We start from the raw sequence: 9,510 nt of genomic DNA, 5'->3' as shown, positions 1-9,510 counted from the left end.
TTAGTTTTTAAAAACAATTTTAATTATTTTAATATTAATTAACAGATTGCCTTATTGAAAATAGAGAAAAAAACTGTGGAAACATTTATTAAAAGCTTTTCTTCTGTTGTAGTAGTTAATTATGATTTTATATTAAAATGAAAAAAAAAAAATTAAGTCAGATGAACATATTTTTTACTGAAATTAAAATGATTATCAATAAATAATTTATAATAATAATAATTGATCAGTTATTGTTTCAATAAATATGCTGATTTCTTGATTCGATCAGCTTAGTAATTTTCATTACTGAATAAAAAAACTTGTGTTTAATATTTCAGTGCAATTATACATTTATGTAATTTTTTTTATTTATAAGATATTTTATTATAACTTACTCCATTTTCCAGGTCAATATTTTAAGTAAACTTGACAGATATATCACGTTGAGCGTCGCAATGATTTTGTTAATCTTCTCTATTGAATCAACAAGTCGTCAGTCCGTAGAAATAAATTCTTAATAACCATCGAGGGTAATATGGTGCTCACGCGCTAAATCATGAATGTGTTAAGCTCCAATAATAAATATTTATATCATGAAATTTTTTATTATTATGACTTGTTATAAAAGCTGTATTTACAACTAAGACTATTTAAAAAAATAATTAAGGATTGTGGAAGGATTTTGTGTTTTAAATTGTTCTGTAACGATAGATGAGACTCTTTTTAATTGGTACAGATCCTTAAAATTTTTAGATTTCTGTTTTTAATAAAAGGTTCTTTTATGACAAACTTTTTGTTCAGGGCCTTCTTTATCCTGGAGTGTAAAGCAAAGGATGCGTGGCGTGCTGAAAGTTAGTTGCAGCTGAAAGTTAGAGCGTGCACACTACTGTCTAGTCTACCAACAAACTCAATAACACAAATAAAACATAAAGTTTGGCATACATAGTAATTATTGTGGTGATTAAATAAACTAAGTATTAAATAAACAAATAGAACACAAAAATGCAGTTAAATTTGGTAAGGGGGCGCCGCCTGAATTTTCCACCCCGGCGCCCAATATGCCTAAGACGACCCTGCTTTTGTTCATAAGCATCTCTACGTATTTGAATATTACTCAAATACGGAGCGAAGTGCACTTTCCTTTCCATAATGTTAAGATCACTTGTACAAATATGGTTCCGTTGATTTCTATTTTCGAATTTCATCCGCAATTCCGACTTTAGGGGAACTCCCGAAGATAGCATTCTAAAAAAATGATACTTTTCCTTATAAAAACCCTAATATCAACTTGCCGTTGCAAACAGAACACAAAGTCTTCCCATAAAAATGTAGATAGATTGTGTCAAAATAGGCCGTCTATTACAAACTCAAGTCGCAATGATTTTCGTCAAATAGTTGAGTCGTTTAAATCCCTCTAAGGGCTATGTTGTTAATATAAATTGTTAATTCGTTTGAAAATATTAAGAAACGGTTTTCTCAAAACTTCTATATTAGTTCAGTAAGCTGTATTTAATGACAACTTGATCATAAGAAAATAATTGGCAAAGAGGGGATACTTTCTGCTTCGCAAATGAACAAGAATGGCACTGTCTGAGTAAAATAACTGATTTATTATTATTATTATTATTCAAGCGAACAGTTAATCTAAAACTATTTATTAAATAGTTCCTAAAAATCTCACCTGATATTATTATATTTGGATTTTAATGACAAAAAAAATAAAAATTGTTTATCAATTATCAAATGGTGCTTTTTAGGGTTCTGTTACCAAATGGCAAATATGGAACCCTTATAATTTGTTTATAATAAATAGAAGTTGTTTCTGTTCTAATTTTAATTTTTGAATAGAATTTTTATACTAATTTAGTCAAAACAAAAAATTATTTAGTCATGAAATTCGAGGTAGATTTTTTTAAAATTTATAATTATATATCAGTGTATAAAATTAGAACACACTGTATAAACAACATAAGCATTATAATTAGATGTAATAATAATGTATGTCAGATAAAGATTTATTCACGTGTCATGGTGAGTTGCAAGGTTTTACTAGTACTAGATAGAACATTTTTTTATAGTTTTTAGACTGAATTCGAATTCGGCTACGGAATTTCTCTAATACACAAGGTTTTTGAAATATTTTTATCTAAAAAAGAGAAAAATCCGTTTTACGGTTCTATTTGAAATTTTTTAACATCACTGTGTAATTTTTTTCTCACATTGAAATTGGAGGCTTTCCTTTTCCTTCCCTCTTCCTTTAAAATACTTGTTTCTAATTTTTCCGATATGTTTTTTAAGCTCTTCGAGAAATCATATGATATTAATTTTAGTTAAAATACACATACTACTAATATAAATATATGCAAAAGAATTCTAGATAATGAGTTTTCGACTTAACAAGTAGTTCGAGATACAGAGGATTAAATTTATAAAATTTCGACTTAGAAATAACATTTTGTTCGACTTACAAAGTCTAAATAATTCGTGATACCGCTATTCGTTACCGCGAATTTGCTTCCACTGTAATTAATTCTACTTATATATTTATTTGTTACCTATTTATTCTATTTCCTGGAAAAAGGTTTTTAAAAAGAAATTCAAAATTGCTATTGAATGGTATTTTCTGATGGCATAAATTTTTGTGTGAGAAAAAATTATTAATTGATGAAACATGATTTCGTATTTAGGAGGAAACAAGTTTTTTTTCCACCTTAAGGGGTGAATTTCTCGAAAATGTGACGTACTGAAGCAATTTTGCGCTTAGATTCGTACTCAGCATGTCAAAAACTTTTCAAAAAAGTAAATTCAAGCTTCTGGGACAAAATTTATGTTTATTAGTATAATTTAAATTCAAATATTCTATTTCTAAATAAAGAACAGAAAAGCAGAGAGAACAATTGAAATAATGCTCCACCCCTCTCTTAAATAAAGTTAAATTATTTACTAATAAATCGCAGGCTCTAACTAAAGAGCATAGATTAATGTAATAATATGTAATTGGATAGCCAAATTTTTTATGGAGCAGCCAAAAATTTTATAATTCTTACACTTCTCAAATTTTTGTGAAGGCGTTTGTGTTTCTAAAGATCTTAGAATTTTCAAAAGCTAAATTTTTTCGTTGTATTACTGAGTACCTTATATAAACTTCAAAATGCTAATGATATGTAAATAAATCAGAAAATTTTTGCATTTTTTCAAAAATTTCATAATATCTTCTTTATTGACTAAATAATTCCAATTGATTTCAGTTTAGAGTATACATAATTCGTTTATCCTACAGTAATAAACATTGACTTGGTTAGTAATGGTTTTAAACTCTTGTGGCTATATCTCAGGCTTGTGTAAGACTGATAATTTATAATTCAGTATTTATTGAAAGACATACGAATTGTTGTAAAGATAAAATTTTATTTATATTCAGTTTGAAAAACTGCGTAAGTTAAGTGATGCCTGGATGCTAGATGATGCTGGATAAAGGTCTTGCATTTTCTTATTCAATTTAATTAAAAGCACCGAAAGTCCCAAACACATTTCAACTTAGAGTGAGGTTTGTAATATTTGTGAGGAAAAACAGGGAACAATATTCGTATAAAAGTAAAAAAAAACTATATTGAATAGTTATTTTTAATTGTTTAGCGGATGAAATTTCAAAAATTTCAAATGTTTACTTGAAAATATTCTAGCTATAAGACATCGAAAGAGTGATTTTAAGATGTCGAAAGAGTGATTTAGATTTCATTAATTTGTGATCAATTCGAAAACGTTAAAAGCTTTTATTTGTTGAATATTTTCTAAATAATACAATTTGTTAGGAGACTTGTTTTGGGTTAATTTAAATGAATTGGATTTTTTTCTCGAAATGGTTTTGTTTATTTAGAGAACTTTTATTTTAGCTATAAAAAATTAATTGCTAGTAAAAGATTTGTTAAGTCATTTTTTATAATTTTAGTGCGTGCGTGTTATATAAATATTTAACGAGTAATATTGCTCAATTTTTTAACACGCATTTCTTTTTTACTATTCGAAAAAGAACTTCTATTATGGTATAATTTGTGTGATGAAGGATGGCAGAATGATCGCACAAGGACAAAACAATGATATAAAGTTTGAAATTCTATGAAGAAAAAAAATTCTTTAAATTTTTTGATAAGATGCAACACGAAAAAGATGTTAATTTCCTGTCCTGTCAAGAGTCCCGCCACCTTTCTCAACTATGCTCTAGAGAATTACTGGTATACTTCTGTCTGTACTTGCGTGGGACACTCCTGTCTGTACTTGCCTGGTATAAATAAGTGTGGCTTATAAAAAGCTTTTCTTATTTAAAGAGTACCACCTATGGAGACGGAACATGGCTAGTTAACGCATTATTGATGTGATTATTTAAAATTAATTAAGTTATACCTTACTTATTAGTGATATATCAGAAAAAAGAAAAAATTCTAAGGATTTTTCTGATTCGAATTTTTTTCCCTTAAGCCATTTGTGTTATTCATCTGCGATCATTCTGGGGCTTCCTATATAACAAAATCTAAAAGCTAATATATAGTAGAACCTGTGAATTAAGTGAATGAGACTCGTATTCAGAGGTAGATACAATGAATGTCGGGTTCTACTTATTTGGATGCGACTACAATTTTTAGGTATAAATAAAATTGATATCACAGGCACACAGAAATATGAAATAATTTACATGTAGTGTGTGTCAGTTTAAAAAAAAATTAAAATAAAGATTATGATTGTATATATAAATAAATAATAAAATATTATAATTGTGTAGTGTATAAATATTATATTTATTAGGTTTAATTTAATTACAAGTTGTTACAAGTTATGATTATGATTATTATGATTATTATTATTATATTATGTATGATAATAAAGACATTGGGAATATATGACACAATTTTTTTTTATTGTAGTATTTATTACAGGGACATACTGACATAAAATTTCAATCATTTTTTAAAGTATCAGGAGTTAGTGATGAATTTTGTCACAGATATATCTACCCCTTCTTGTATCCCCCTTGGCAACGTCATTGTATTGAGTAATGAAAAGAAATTTGATATGCAAATGGTCTAACAAATTGCCTGGCAATGATATAGATGACCGATTAATTCTATCCATCATAAGAGAAACTGAAAACTGCAAGGTGGGCGAAATTAAGTGTCAAGTCACAAATAGGTCCTTGTTTTGCGATGCAGTCATGTTGACAAATTCTCTAAGGAATGGGAGGCTGATTAGAGCTACGAGATCGAATCTTCATGAAAAACGGCAGATAAAATATTATCAAATACAGGGCCAAATTAAACCAAATTAAAATATTTCACAAAGAGAAAATTTATTTTTATTTTGTATCCAAAACAGCTGTCTGGTGGTAGAAAATAGAAGCTGCCTATGACAAGTCAAGTTTCAACAGAAATAAGAAACAAATCATCACATAGTTTAAATAATTTTTATACCATGTATATATGTAATATGCATAGTATATTAAGTTTAGTCCCAAGTTTGTAACGCTTAAAAATATTGATGCTACGAACAAAATTTTGGTATAGGTTCATGAAATCACCTAATTAGTCCATTTCCGGTTGCCCGTCCGTCAGTCTGTGGGCACGATAACTCAAAAACGAAAAAAGATATCAACCTGAAATTTTTACTGCGTAGTCAGGACGTAAAAAGTGAGGTCGAGTTCGTAAATGAGCAACATCGGTTTATTGGGTCTTGTCCTATGGGTCCGTAAGACCCATCTTGTAAACCGTTAGAGATAGAACAAAAGTTTAAATGTAAAAAATCTTCCTTATCAAAAAATAAACAACTTTTGTTTGAAACGTTTTTTCGTAAACATGCTATTACTTTCTGAATTTTTAATATTTTTATGAAAATGATCTTCAAACGACTGAAAAGGGATCCCGTATATTGCGTTGCCTGAAGGCCCCAACATGGTGAATCCGGCCCTGATTAAATAAAAAATTTTTTATAATTGTTCTTAAAAGTTAGTTAATATAGACCAACTCATTACAGATATGTTGTACAATTAGCATATTATGCGGACTTTCTTAATTCGATTGTTATTACCAAAATGTTTTCAAATCCATTATATTTTACAAATATTATTACTATTTAATAAATATATTGTTTTTAGAATCAAAAATAGAGAGACAAATAAAAATATTTAATTTGCACAAAGACCAACGAAACATAATGGATATTTAACTGTTCTAGATTTAATATTTCGAAAACCCAATGCGAAAAATATTAATTACTACCAATAGTTTGCAAAATAAATTTCAGAAGACTTCACATGTTGTTATGGTTCTTAATTGCTTTTTTTTGGAAATTTTCCGCTTGTAAATTTTTACGGATTATTATGATTATATGCAGGAGTTAGAATATTATAACTTAATCGGAATAACGGTTGCCTAACTAGTTAAAATAAATACTAGTTTTTGATATAATTTATTTGATCTTATGTACAGCTAAACCACATGCTCGCCACATGTCAATCTGCTGATATCGTTACATACGTATATAAAAAATCAGGGACGTATTCTAAATTTTACACAGTACATAGTTTAAAAAATAGAAATATAAACAAAAAATTTGATTATCAAATAAAAATAAGAAATTGGTTTATATACCTATGCCAAAAAAATTAGGATGCATTCAACTTAGATGAATCTCTGTCAATAGAAAATTGCGCCCTTGCCAGAGGATTTATTAAAAAAATTTAAAATATAACAATAGAAAATAGATATAACAAATCTCTCCATAGGGTGGTCCAGCATATCAAATCAGCAATTGAGTAAAACTTGGAGAGAAACTTATAATATATTTTAAATTTTGTTAATCATGTTCTCCTAATAAAAAAAAATTTTTTTTTCCTAATAAAGTTTTTTTTAGAGCATTTTTTTAAATTTGGTTCATCATACGTTTCTAATAAGACTACACAAAATTTTATGATTTTTTTTAAGCAAATCGATGCGATGGTGTGTATTTCAAATAAGTAAGTATTTCAAATTTTGACAACCATGTTCTCCTAATTTCTACACAAAATTTTATGTTGTAAACATACAGCTTACTATCTATAATGTCTTAGAGACGGTATAAGGTCGATCTTCACCCATCTCATAATAAACAGATGAGACATACTTTTTTATGAAAATTTTATTAATTTTTAACCTTGATCTCTATATAACTGGATAAAGGATCTATATGGCGTAAAATAAAATTTATGGCGTAAAAGAGCACCACAGAATGAGTGGCTGGGAACTAAATAAAACCATTCAACGCAGTCGCGATTATAATTGTCATATAGAGATCTCTATATTTTTTTAGTTCTAGCCACTGATTTTGTGGCGCTAGTATATATCTATATATCACCAATTCAGACCAATACATAGGATCCTCTATCTAATAGGTTATATATCTATGATTTTTAAACATTCCTATCGAAAAGTGTTCATGGCTATTTTTAATTAAATTAATTCTAATTAATTTTCTCCATGAACGATTTTTTGCAGGCAAGCCTATAATATTATTTTCGTAATTAAATTATCTTTCTACTGATACCAATTTCGATAGGCTTCAGCACCCTGAGCCCCCCTCTGACTACGTTCTACAGGTAATAATGAAAAGTTTAATTAAATTTTAATTATCACACCTTTGTTAAGGTGCATTTTATAAAAATATAAACAAATCATAATTTAATATTTTTTTAATGATAAACGTATACATAATAGATAAATTAAGTAATAATTTATTTCAATATTACAAAGGTCGAATTTTTCCATCACTGCATAAATGAATTAAATATTGTACTAACATAAGATATTAATTAATTAATATATAAATCTATGGATATTAATATTATGAAATGCATTCACTAAATGGATAAATGGCCAAATTGAACTAACTCTTAGTTCAAATATCAAAGTATAATAAAATACAACTTATTTATTTTTAGTTTTTAACTGTTTTGATTTATTTTATCATAACAATTCAAAATGAATTTGTTCTTTATCTGATAATCGTTATAGTACGTAAACCTTTGATCCCAAATTTCTCATCAGGACAAAAAATTCAATATTTTACAATGAAAAATATAAAGCGTGATTTTTAAATCTTTTATCAACAATTATTTTTGTTTAGGTACTCTTATGACGACTAAAGTTTAGACTAGGCAATAAACATTTATGAAATCACTTGCTTGCATAAAATTGCAATAAGGGCGATTATAATAATTAATTAAGAGGATTTAAGAGGATTAATAATAATTACTACGCACGGCATTAAGAGGATTATAATAATTAATTTTTATTAATATGTTCATCGAATTATTTGTAGCATTATTTTCACAAATACAAAATATAATTTAAATGTAGATAGTTTCATAAAAAGTGACTAACTATTATAGCGAGATTATAAAAGGCGATAATAAAATTCAATTTTTAATGCCCTACGAGACATCCTTTATATGAAAGTTCATAAAACTATTAATTTTAAAACTACTATCAACATATTTTTGCAATTAATGAAATTTTTTGCTTATTTTGTTTATAAATATAAATAATTTTGTTGCGTGCTATATATATTTCGTATAATATTTTAATTAGAATATAATTAATATTTGAATAATTATCATAATACATACTTAAATTAAAGAAAGCATTTGCCAGCCGTTATAATTTATGTTACAGCTATTTTATACGGAAGCCTGAAACTATAGACACTAAATTACTTTAGACGATTAAGATGCATGGTATTCTAGTAGAAAATAATATATTAGTCTCTAAAGGAAGACAAAAGTAGAAAAAATAAAAAGATTGTGCAAGAACATATATATTAAGGACATGAAACCTCCTATGCCGAGCTATAAGCGCATGTAAATTTACGGTGCCTATCTGGCGTCTTTTATGCAACGAGATAGGCATCTTTTGTCCTGCTACCCTCTCCACTCGAATTTCCCGTCTTTATATACATATATATGTTCTTGAGTTTGTGATAAAGTCCCTTTTAGTTTGTGACAACCAGCTTCTATCTCTTATCCTCTAAAATCCATATAATGGCATTCTACGGTTAGCCAAGCCCAATCACGGGCACCGATTTCAACACTTTTATATAGAAGAACTTCTATCTAATAATAAGAAGTCTATGGTTGAAAGAGTTAGATTCTTTTTATTTATTGATGCCATCTAAGATGGTATAACTGTAAGATTACATCAATTTATAATGATAGATGTAAATTGATGACGTCATACTGTGATACCATCTTAGATGGCATCAATAAACTAACAAAATCTTAATATATAAGGGGCAACGCGTACATGGGCATATTCAGTACAATAAAGTGATGATTAAGCTAAAATAAAAAGACTCGAGACCAAAGTTTCTGTTCAGAACAAAAGAATCAAGCGAGGGCGTGGTCCACTGAAATTTTATATTACCATGAAATAAGTTCATGAGTTATAACTAGTTCATTCCCCCCTCCAAATCAGTTCTAAATCCGAATTTGAATAGGATAACAGGAAC

This window comes from Chrysoperla carnea, chromosome 2, assembly GCF_905475395.1.
Source record: "Chrysoperla carnea chromosome 2, inChrCarn1.1, whole genome shotgun sequence".
Taxonomy (NCBI): Eukaryota; Metazoa; Arthropoda; class Insecta; order Neuroptera; family Chrysopidae; genus Chrysoperla; species Chrysoperla carnea.
The sequence above is the reverse complement of the archived record's forward strand: the minus strand, read 5'-3'. Positions refer to the sequence as shown.